Below are 12,932 nucleotides of genomic sequence, written 5' to 3'. Positions count from 1 at the left end.
AGATATGCAGACGACACCACCCTTATGGCAGAAAGTGAAGAGGAACTAAAAAGCCTCCTGATGAAAGTGAAAGAGTAGAGTGAAGAAGTTGGCTTAAAGCACAACATTCAGAAAACGAAGATCATGGCATCTGGTCCCATCACTTCATGGGAAATAGATTGGGAAACAGTAGAAACAGTGTTAGACTTTATTTTTGGGGGCTCCGAAATCACTGAAGATGATGACTGCAGCCATGAAATTAAAAGATGCTTACTCCTTGGAAGAAAAGTTATGACCAACCTAAACAGTATAGTCAAAAGCAGAGACATAACTTTGCCGACTAAGGTCCATCTAGTCAAGGCTATGGTTTTTCCTGTGGTCATGCATGGATGTGAGAGTTGGACTGTGAAGAAGGCTGAGCGCGGAAGAATTGACACTTTTGAACTATGGTGTTGGAGAAGGCTCTTGAGAGTCCCTTGGACTACAAGGAGATCCAACCAGTCCATTCCGAAGGAGATCAGCCCTGGGATTGCTTTGGAAGGAATGATGCTAAAGCTGAAGCTCCAGTACTTTGGCCACCTCATGTGAAGAGTTGACTCATTGGAAAAATCTGTGATGCTGGGAGAGATTGGGGGCAGGAGGAGAAGGGGACGACAGAGGATGAGATGGCTGGATGGCATCACGGACTCGATGGACATGAGTCTGAATGAATTCCAGGAGATGGTGATGGACAGGGAGGCCTGGTATGCTGCGATTCATGGAGTCACAAAGAGTCGGACATGACTGAGTGACTGAACTGAACTGAACTGAACTGAACTGAGGCAGCCTAAAATATGTGGTGCCAGATCTGAGGCTATTGGCAAGGAAACTTATTTTGGAGAAAGACAATCATCTATGTTATATGATAGCAAATATTTGATAAAACTGACTCCCACCATAAGTTGAAGGGCACATAATATACCTGACAATCTTGTAATTTCCCATAAAGACATTTAAAAAAAGAATATTGCTAGCATGAATTGACTGCTGTTGGCTGCTTTTGGGCAAGGTACTATTAGTAAAAGATGAATACAGAAAAGAACTAGCTAATTTGCTAGACAATTGTAGTTTGGGGGTAAACCAAGATCTAGAAATTCTAAGCCTTACCAATGTACAAGATACAGTTTGTCTTTATTTCTTATTGTTAAATAAATGATAAACCTGAAAACAGAGACTGACGAAAACTCATCTCATTCAAAGACCAGTTTAAAGACACTTTTCAAAAATAAATAATAACATGTATTATGAGGGTGAATGGCAGATTTCTTCAGTTTTACAAAATGGTTCAAGGCAAAGAGACTAAAGGTATAGCTCTCATATGAACATTTGACGATTACAAGATATCAGTTATAGGCGGAATAATAACGTCTCCCCAAAGATGTCCTTGTCTCTCCTGATTCATATTACCTTACATGGTACATACATACATACATGGTATATACATGGTGAATACATATTACCTTCCCTGGTGGCTCAGAGGTTAAAGCGTCTGCCTCCAATGCGGGAGACCCAGGTTTGATCCCTGGGTTGGGAAGAGCCCCTGAAGGAAATGTCAATCCACTCCTGTATTCTTGCCTGGAGAATCCCATGGATGGAGAAGCCTAGTAGGTTACAGTCCGCAGGGTCGCAAAGAGTCAGACACGACTGAGTGACTTAACCTTACATGGCAATATGATTAAGTTAAGGATTTCTAAATGATATTATTCTGGATTATCTGAATGACCAAAGTGATTGATCACAAAGATCCTTATAAGTAAAAGAAGGAGATAGAGATGAGTTAAGAGAAGGGGATATGATAAGCATGATGACTCTGGAAATGGAAGTGAGCCTTGAGCCAAGGATGTGAGGGAGGAAAAAGTCTCTAAAAGCTGGAACATATAGGGGAACAAATTTTTCCCTCAAGCCTCCAAAAGGAACACAGTCCTGTCAACAATTTGATTTAGTCCATGAGACCCATTTTGTACATCTGATCTATCAGTACAGATCAGTTCAGTTCAGTGGCTCAGTCGTGTCTGACTCTTTGCGACCCCAAGAATCGCAGAACGCCAGGCCTCCCTGTCCATCACCATCTCCCGGAATTCACTCAGACTCACGTCCATCGAGTTGGTGATGCCATCCAGCCATCTCATCCTCTGTTGTCCCCTTCTCCTCCTGCCCCCAATCCCTCCCAGCATCAGAGTCTTTTCCAATGAGTCAACTCTTCTCATGAGGTGGCCAAAGTACTGGAGTTGCAACTTCAGCATCATTCCCTCCAAAGAAATCCCAGGGCTGATCTCCTTCAGAATAGACTGGTTAGATCTCCTTGCAGTCCAAGGGACTCTCAAGAGTCTTGTCCAACACCACAGTTCAAAAGCATCAATTCTTTGGCCTTCAGCTTTCTTCACAGTTCAACTCTCACATCCATACATGATCACTGAAAAAACCATAGCCTTGACTAGATGGACCTTTGTTGGCAAAGTAATGTCTCTGCTTTTCAATATGTTATCTAGGTTGGTCATAACTTTTCTTCCAAGAAGTAAGAGTCTTTTAATTTCATGGCTGCAGTCACCATCTGCAGTGATTTTGGAGCCCAAAAAAATAGAGTCTGACACTGTTTCCCCATCTATTTCCCATGAAGTGATGGGACCGGATGCCATGATCTTCGTTGTGGCTTTAAGCAAACTTTTTCACTCTCCTCTTTCACTTTCATCAAGGGGACTTTTAGTTCCTCTTCACTTTCTGCCATAAGGATGGTGTCATCTGCATATCTGAGGTTATTGATATTTCTCCCAGCAATCTTGATTCCAGCTTGTGCTTCTTTCAGCCCAGTGTTTCTCATGATGTACTCTGCATATAAGTTAAATAAGCAGGGTGAAAATATACAGCCTTGAAATATCCCTTTTCCTATTTGGAACCAGTCTGTCATTCCATGTCCAGTTTTAACTGTTGCCTCCTGACCTGCATATAGGTTTCTCAACAAGCAGGTCAGGTGGTCTGGTATTCCCATCTCTTTCAGAATTTTCCACAGTGTATGGTGATCCACACAGTCAAAGGCTTTGGCATAGTCAATAAAGCAGAAATAGATGTTTTTCTGGAACTCTCTTGCTTTTTCCATGATCCAGCACATGTTGGCAGTTTGATCTCTGGTTCCTCTGCCTTTTTGAAAACCAGCTTGAACATCTGGAAGTTCACAGTTCATGTATTGCTAAAGCCTGGCTTGGAGAATTTTGATCATTATTTCACTAGCGTATGAGATGAGTGTAATTGTGTGGTAGTTTGAGCATTCTTTGGCATTGCCTTTCTTTGGGATTGGAGTGAAAACTGACCTTTTCCAGTCCTGTGGCCACTGATGAGTTTTCCATATTTGCTGGCATATTGAGTTCCGCACTTTCACAGCATCACCTTTCAGGATTGGAAATAGTTCAACTGGAATTCCATCACCTCCTCTAGCTTTGTTCGTAGTGATGCTTTCTAAGGCCCACTTGACTTCACATTCCAAGATGTCTGGCTCTAGGTGAGTGATCACACCATCGTGATTATCTTGGTCTTGAATGTCTTTTTTGTATAGTTCTTCTGTGTATTTTTTCCACCTCTTCTTGATATCTTCTGCTTCTTTTAGGTCCATACCATTTCTGTCCTTTATCAAGCCAATCTTTGCATGAAATATTCCCTTGATATCTCTAATTTTCTTCAAGAAATCTCTAGTCTTCCCATTCTGTTGATTTTCTCTATTTCTTTGCATTGATCGCTGAGGAAGGCTTTCTTATCTCTTGCTATTCTTTGGAACTCTGCATTGATATGCTTATATATTTCCTGAAAGCTGTATTGTTTAAGAGTACCATTATCTACTGCTAAAGATATCTTTTAACACTAAATTTGTAGTAACTCATTATAGTAGTAACTGAAAGCTAATACTGTAGCCATAACTAAGTATAGAAAGATGGAGCATGTCTCAAAGGAATCATGCATATTGTTCAATATTGATTTATCTATCAAATTAATAAAAAGCTGACTCAGTTCTTAAGAGAGTTGTAATAGTAAAAGAATCATGAGTTTAGATTGAGAGACACAGTAACTATTTGAGAAATGATATTTTCCCTTTGATTTCAGTGAGCAGAAAATAGATTGAGATCATTGCTCCGACCTCAAGCAGAGCACACTCCCCAATTCCACTCTTTAGGTACAACAAAAGAGGATGCATTGAAGTAGGAAGTCCTCCAAGAGTGTGAAGCCAATAAACTCAAGAGTCCCAAGAGTCTTGGAGGGCAATGAACAAGGGCCTAACTGAGAACTATTCTTCATCTTCTCTTTAGGGACGCTCACAATGTCCAATTCTGTGCAGAATTTCTATGATCAATGACTTCTTGTGCTCCCCCATTATTTTCTTTTTCAGATGAGAATTTGTCATAACTATCCATCCCTATTCTTCTATTGCTATGTGCAGAATGTGGAGCATATAGGAATGACTTAAAAAAAAAAATATAAGCCTCCAACTCAAGACAAACCACACTTGGACCTGGTATGGAAACTGTCATACATATCTAGAGTTTGAGCATGACTGGACAGAACTTCTGGATCATTTCCATTGGAAGAGAATTCTAATACTTCATATATTTTGGGTACAAAAGGAAGATAAGTGAATTTTGTTACCAAGTAGTTGGTCCCATACTTCATGGTAAATATGTGGGGGGAAAAATGGAGACAGTGACAGATTATTTCCTCCAGAATCACTAAGAAGTGTGACTGCAGCCATGAAGTTAAAAGGCAATCCTTGTAAGAAAAGCTATTGAAAATCTAGACAGCATATCAAAGTTATGGTTTTTCTTGTAGTCATATATGAATGTGAGAGTTGGACAATAAAGAAGTCTGAGCATTGAAGAACAAATGCTTTCAAACTGTGGCGCTGGAGAAGACTCTAGAGAGTCCCTTGGAGAGCAAGGAGATCAAACCAGTCAATCCTAAAGGAAATTAACCCTGAATATTCATGGAAGGACTGATGTTACAGCTAAAGCGCAAATACTTCAGCCACCTGATGTCAAGAGTCAACTTATTGGAAAAGACCCTGATGCTGTCTCTGAGGAAAAATTGTACTTCCCTGCCCTGTTGATGTCAGGCTTGGTCATGTGAGTTGCTTGGAGAGTAAAATATGAATCCAAGTAAAATATGTCACTTCTGAAGAGAAGTTTTAATAGTCCCTGCAAATCTAGCAACCCTCTTCTTTCTCTGCCACAAGCCCAGCAGTTTTTCACATAAAGGCTTCTTTGTTGACTTAAATTTCCAGAAAAAATAAATAAATAAATAAATAAATAAAGACATTGTGAAACTAAGCCATAGGCAATGAATGATCCATGATTAGCATGTAGCATGAGCAGATAATGAAGCTTTCTTGATTCTATAAGCCATTGTCACTGTGATAAGGAAGTCGGACATAGTATAACAGCCTGAGGTAACTTACACAGGAGAGGACTAGGGAAAATGAACTTGTGACTGCTGTTCTTAATAAAAAGACCCAAGAAACAGTACTATTAATATATATTTGATTACTTTAGTTCAATAAAATGCTCTGACTATAGAATAATATAAAAATAATTCTGTGTTCATGTGTTTTTGTAACTTATATGACAAGCACTGAATTTTATATTTGAGAGCAGCTGCAAGAAAAAGGATTCCATATGGTATTACAGAAGCCCAAAAGAAAAAGCAATCATTCACTTGAAGAAAAAAAAGTTTAAACCCCCCAAAAATAAGATGAGACATAATCTGTACTCCAATCTGGTGAAATGTTAGTCACAATTCTCCTATAACAAATGGTAGATTTCCAATAGGACACAGAGACAAAAATAAAGGAGCCTTTGACATCACAATCATGTATTTAACGATCATCTTACATAAGCATTATTGTCCATGAACCAACATAATTTATTTGCAATAGCTGTGTCACAAAGCCATTGAATATGTATAATCACTTATTTCTAAAGTGAAATCACAAAACTAATCCTTAAAATTCATTTCCAAAGAGGAAGTCTGAACTTGCAATAAACAATATCCATATATGTACATGTTCAGGGCTTCTCTGGTGGTTCAGTGCCAACATAGGAGATGAGGGTTTGAGTCTGGGTTGGGAAGATTCCTCGGAGGAGGAAATGGCAACTCACTCTAGTATTCTCACCTGGGAAATCCCATAGACAGAGGAGCCTGGAACGCTACAGTCCATGGAATCACAAAAGAGTCAGACACAACTTAGTGACTAGGCAATGACAACAAAAACAATGTCGGGAATATTTGGCCCAGAGAAGACAGGAATACAAGTTATATCATCAAAAGAGTGTTCACTTCCCACACTATGACATTTGAGTAAAAGAAAGATTGTGACAACATGAACACCAAGTCTGTCGTACACAGTAAACATTTCCTAAAACTCCTACTTAATACATTTATGGAGGCCAGGAAGGCAATCCCACCCTCTTGTCTTGTTAATATTGAGGGGGAACAAGGTTGATGATAAGAGTTTGAGATTGTGTTTCAGCTGTTATAGCTGTAGCTGTTTTTGTTGCTGTTACTGCTATTGTTATTTTAGGTCCAAATATTTCTCCTCTTATTGTCGTTTCATTGAGTCACTGTCAACTGTCTGGAGGCATTTTGTTGTGGTTGATCAAAGGTTATGCTTTGGAGATAGTGAATAAGACGTAAAAACAGCAATCACATTAAGACTTTGGATTTTATACCCCCAAAAAACTCAACATGCCTTGAGAATTGTGAGGAGTAGCCAGAAGGCATGTCTTTGAATATGCAAAATTATTTCAATATTACTCAAATAACACACCTGAGGAGGTGGTAGGTATTTAGGCTTACGTCCAAATGCTCACCTACAGGGAAGAAACTGACAATGAGGAATACCAAAGTTGCCAAGAATAGGAAGCACAAAGAGTATGGCTTTTTAATGATGTATAAACTTAATTAGAGCTTTCTTTCCAGCTTATTACTAAGAATATATGTTACACCTATAATATGGAATAAGATTCCCAAGTAGTACACTCAATATCCATCACACATTTTTTTTCTTCATCATACATTTTTGATACTATGATATGTTGCATATATTTAAAAAATACTTTAAAACATTGTAACATGAAAGAGATCCTACCAGTCCATTCTAAAGGAGATCAGTCCTGGGTGTTCTTTGGAAGGAATGATGCTAAAGCTGAAACTCCAGTACTTTGGCCACCTCATGCGAAGAGTTGACTCATTGGAAAAGTTTCTGATGCTGGGAGGGATGGGGGCAGGAGGAAAAGGGGATGACAGAAGATGAGATGGCTGGATGGCATCATTGACTCAATGGATGTGAGTTTACCTGAACTCCGGGAGTTGGTGATGGACAGGGAGGCCTGGCGTGCTGCAATTCATGGGGTCACAAAGAGTGAGACACGACTGAGCAACTGAACTGAACTGAACTGAACATGAAAGATTCCAACTCTCTTAGTTGCTAATACAGGAGTCACAAACTTGAATAACTATAGGGATGAGACAGAAAAAAACTCAGAGTTGAGGAGAGAACACAGAGTGTTGGAGACTAAGGCAAATCCAAAAAGCACGCATCCCATCTAAAGGGTCAGCTACCACAAAAATCTGTCAAGTATTCCCTTATTGAAGTCATCCCAGGGCAGTCATCTGATTTTCCAAGACAAGCCAGAAATCCAGAATTTTATGCCAAATTCCTTGATTTTTAAATGATACCCAGTAATTCAAAGAAGTGGTAATAGTGTAAACCCTGCCCATGACAATAGTGTATGGGCTCAATAAACATTTCTGGAGGATAGACTTCCCCAAAGACACAGGTAGTGTCCACTGTTGATCCTCTCGACTTTGGTTCTAGCCCTTTCTCAAGATATCCCAGAGGAGGGAATATCAACCCACACCAGTATTCTTGCCTGGAGAATTCCATGGACAGAGAAGCCTGGTGGGCTACAGTCTATGGGGTCACATATAGTTGGACACGACTGAGTAACTAACACACACACAAATACCAAAGGACATCAATGAAATGAGAGTTTCTTTTTGTTTGACATAAAACTAAATTTTAAATTAAAAGAAAAATATACATTTTATCATCAAGTATCATGACCATAAAATTCCCTTTTTATAAGTAACATGTTTGTTGTGGACTAGTCTTTTGGGGTTATCCTTAAAGTTAAATTAGGAGCCAAAATTTATTTACAGAACTATTTTGCTAGGAACATGATGCAGCAAGAACATGTTTAGGATTTAAGAGAGATTCTAGGCCTGATTCTGTTGTTTTCCTCTCCGGTGTGAACAGGTGAGGTCTATGATAAAATGAGACAGAAGAGATCAATTATCTATAATTTTAGTTTTTGTTTGTTTGTTTGTTTTTTCCTGTTTACTGGATGATTTCTACTTGGAGGTTTATTGTAGTGAATGAATTTGCATGGGTTGCCGCAAGGAGAGAGCATAGCATTCAGGGCAATGGACCAATCTATGGTCACTTCTTTCCTAGGGTTAACCAAAGTCATGAGGAATTTGTGAACGTTTTTGCAGCTGAGACAAAGTTGAGTCCATCATGGAACTATCTTGGAAAATTGAGGACTTCCCCGTCAGTCCAGTAGTTAAGGCTGCATGCTTCCACTTCAGGAGGTGCAGGTTCAATTTCTGGTCAAGGAACTAAGATCCTACATGCTGCACAGTGTGGCCAAAAAAGAAGGGAAAAAAGTAAGAAAAAAATGGGATTGGCTCTCTGAAGATATTTGAAAATTTTGTAGGAGATGAAAATGTTATACCTACTTCTGTCCCCAGGAGACAGAATGGGAAAGGAATAGACTTCATAAGAAGGTAGAAAAATCCAAAAGTGGTCTTGAGTTGTCAGCCACAATTCAGGTTATTTCCTCAAATTGAAAATAGAAATCATTGTTCACGAATTCCATATTTGTGAATTCACCTACTCACTAAATTTACTTGTACCTTCCAAATCAATGGTCATAGTGCTTTCACAGTCATGGTCATTCCCAGGCATGGGCATGCACAGAGATGTATATGAGCCACCTGCACACATGCTCCCAGAGAGACAGAACAAGGCATCATGCAGCCTTCTCCTTCAGCTATCATACTAGAAACAAGTATTCTTTTCTGTTCTATTTAATGCCACTTTTTTTTTTTTTTTCAAATTTCCTTTTGGGAGGGCAATTTCACTGCTTAAAATTTTCCCCAAGCATACTTCAGAAGGGCTCTCCAGTGTTCCGAGACTCAAAAAGGCTGTGATGTGCCTTATAAAGAAAACACATGTGTTAAATAAACTTCTTTGAGGTATAGGTTATAGTGCTTTTGGCCATGAGTTTAAAGTTAGTGAATCAACATTACATATTAAATAAGGTGCTTTAAACAAAAACATACATAAAAGAAAATTATGTATTGATTGGTTTCCAAAGTGTGACCAAAGGCTGTCAGGAACCTAACCCCACAGTTACCCTAGGGGCAATGATTAGTATTCACTAATTCAGTGTTCATGATCTGAGCCACAGTCAGCTCCTGGTCTTAAGGCTGTGATTTTTGCCGGAGTCATGTATGGATGTGAGAGCTGGACTGTGGAGAAGGCTGAGCACCAAAGAATTGATCCTTTTGAACTGTGGTGTTGGAGAAGACTCTTGAGAGTCCCTTGGACTGCAAGGAGATCCAACCAGTCTATTCTGAAGGAGATCAGCCCTGAGATTTCTTTGGAAGAAATGATGCTAAAGCTGAAACTCCAGTACTTTGGCCACCTCATGCGAAGAGTTGACTCATTGGAAAAGACTCTGATGCTGGGAGAGATTGGGGGCAGGAGGAGAAGAGGACGACCAAGGATGAGATAGCTGGATGGCATCACTGACTCGATGGACGCAAGTCTGAGTGAACTCCGGGAGTTGATGATGGACAGGGAGGCCTGGCGTGCTGCAATTCATGGGGTCACAAAGAGCCGGACAGGACTGAGCAACTGAACTGAAATGAATTTAGTGTTCAAAGAAACTTAAAAATATAACTACCATAAATAACAGAAATTATTAAATAGCAATTTGATAATCTCAAGAATGGTGCTATGCAAAGGCTTCACACCTCAGATAAAAGAACAACAACAAAAATAGTCATTCAGTGTCATTTTCAGCCTCAAATTCTTATACTCAGTGAAAAACTGATTCAGATCCCATATGGTGACTCAGCGACTTCACTTTCACTTTTCACTTTAATGCATTGGAGAAGGAAATGGCAACCCACTCCAATGTTCTTACCTGGAGAATCCCAGGGATGGGGGAGCCTGGGGGGCTGCTGTCTCTGGGGTTGCACAGAGGCGGACACAACTGAAGTGACTTAGCAGCAGCAGTAGCAGCATGGTGGTTTCATTAAATAATCTTTCATAACTTTGAATCCCTCAAATGCCATGATTCTACAATTGGTCAAAGAGTTGATTCAAGCTCAGTTTCTGCTTTTATTTATTATGAAATTGGAAAAGATAACATTTTAGATCTCTTCCCAGCTCTAAAGTTCTATAATACAAGAAAAAGGTTTTCATAATACTTTACTGGAAAAATATGCATTTTTGTCATTAAGTACCATTACCATGTCTTCCCTTGTGGCTCAGCTGGTAAAGAATCCACCTGCAGTGCAGGAGACCTGGGTTCAATCCCTGGGTTGGGAAGATCCCCTGGAGAAAGGAAAGGCTACCCACTCCAGTATTCTGGCCTGGAGAATTCCATGGAATGTATAGTCCATGGGGTCACAAAGAGTCAAACATGACTTAGTGACTGAACAACAACAATGTCATTTGCAGCAACATAAATGGACCTAGAGATTATCATACTAAATGAAGTAAATCAGACAAAGATAGACAAATACCATCTGATAGCACTTATATGTGGAATCTAAAATATGACATAAACAAATACATCTACAAAACAGAAACAAATTCACAGACATAGAGAACAGACATGTTGCCCAAAAGAGAGGGAGTGGTGGAGGGAAAGATAAGGAGCTTTGGATTAGAGGATGCTAGCATATGTATCGGAGAAGGCAATGGTAACCCACTCCAGTACTCTTGCCTGGAAAATCCCATGGATGGAGGAGCCTGGTGGGCTGCAGTCCATGGAGTCGCTGAGGGTCGGACACGACTGAGCGACTTGACTTTCACATTTCACTTTCATGCATTGGAGAAGGAAATGGCAACCCACTCCAGTGTTCTTGCCTGGAGAATCCCAGGGACGGGAGAGCCTGGTGGGCTGCCATCTATGAGGTCGCACAGCATCGGATATAGCAGCAGCAGTAGCATATGTATATGCATGCCAGTATATGTAAGGTGAATCAACAACAAGATCATACTATATACCACAGGGGACTGTATTCAATACCCTGTGATAAACCACAATTGAAAATTTATATATATATGTATGTATAGCAGAATCATTTACTGTATAGCAGAAATTAACTCAACAGTGTAAATCAGCTACACCTCAATAAAGATGTTTTAAAAAGAAAAAAGAAAAGAAAGTTCATAATTTTGAGCAAAAGTATATTTAAATTTACTTATACATACTAGTGTGTCACACCAATAGTGTAAATAACCAAAGACACAACATGAATTTTAAAAGGCAAAGAAAAATGAATCAAATAGAAATCACTGTAATTTCATGAACAGCAAAAAAAATATTGACTTTCTTAACTTAGAAATAAATATTTGTAGTTACATCTCAAATGACAAGCACAAAATGAATCAAGTATCACTATCAATAAGCATTGAGTAACTGTACATAAAAGAGAAAAGTACATAACATAAAAATTAACTCAGACTGGATCATTTTCCCCCAACTGCCCCGATTCCTTTTTGCTTTGTCTGAACCAGCCTCCACCCTCTTCAACACAATGCACATCCTTAATTTATGAACTTTTGTGTTGAGCAAGTTTGACCTATCCTTATTTATGCAGGTCACTGAATACTGCAAAAACTCTGGGTGATAGACTGTTGCAGGCTTCTTATTCTCTTTGGGTCATGAACAACTTCGATGATCTGATAAAACTAAGATAGACCCTCTCCCCAGAGAGGAACTGAGCTACAAAATTTGCATTAACATACAAAATTTTCACTGATTCAAAGCCTTGAAAGGTATACATACTGAAATTCTCTAGGGAAAAGTTAATGTGAGACTTTAAGTAGGGATATAAGGGAAATGACCTAGAAAATAAACTTTCCAAATGTGTTTTTAACAACATAATCAATAAACACTGATATAAATCCAGGGATCAGGGAAATACCTTGTGATGATAGCAAGGGCAAAGCTAAGTAACCTGAATCATCAGTAACTGAAAGTAGCCTGTGAAGGTTTAATTCTTCCAATTTTTAGAAAATATGCTACAAATAAGAATTGCAATTACAACTTTTTATAAAGATTAAATTATGAAGACTTTAATCATTAAGGACTCATTTCAAATTATATCTAAAGTAGAAAGAGTTATTTTATAAAAGAACTTACTATTAGAAGTGATTGCTTCAGGATAAAATAGAATTACATTTGCTTAGCATAACTAGAACCAGTTCTATCAAACAAATTAAGCACCATTGAAAAAGAACCAGGATAAACAGCCCCCTCCATCTATTCTTCATCCCACTCTATCTCCCAGAGGATGACCCCAAAGTCACTCCACCCATATATGTGTTTTTCTCCATTATTCCCAGAACTGCTATGGGCCTCTGCTTAGTTTTTTCCTGAACTTTTGTGTATTTTTTTTTTTTTTTACAAGATCACCATTCTTTTTGAGTGGGTTCCATCAGTGTAATAAATGTGTTAAGAATGAATAAGGCAGGTCATATTTTCCTTTATTACTCTTTCACTTTATTCTTTACAACATACACACAAGTTTTTAAGTGTACACAAGGTTTTAGTGAAGCCTTGGGAGTAGGTATA

This window comes from Capra hircus, chromosome 12 (genome assembly GCF_001704415.2).
Source record: "Capra hircus breed San Clemente chromosome 12, ASM170441v1, whole genome shotgun sequence".
NCBI classification, from domain to species: Eukaryota; Metazoa; Chordata; class Mammalia; order Artiodactyla; family Bovidae; genus Capra; species Capra hircus.
This window is presented reverse-complemented; position numbering follows the sequence as displayed.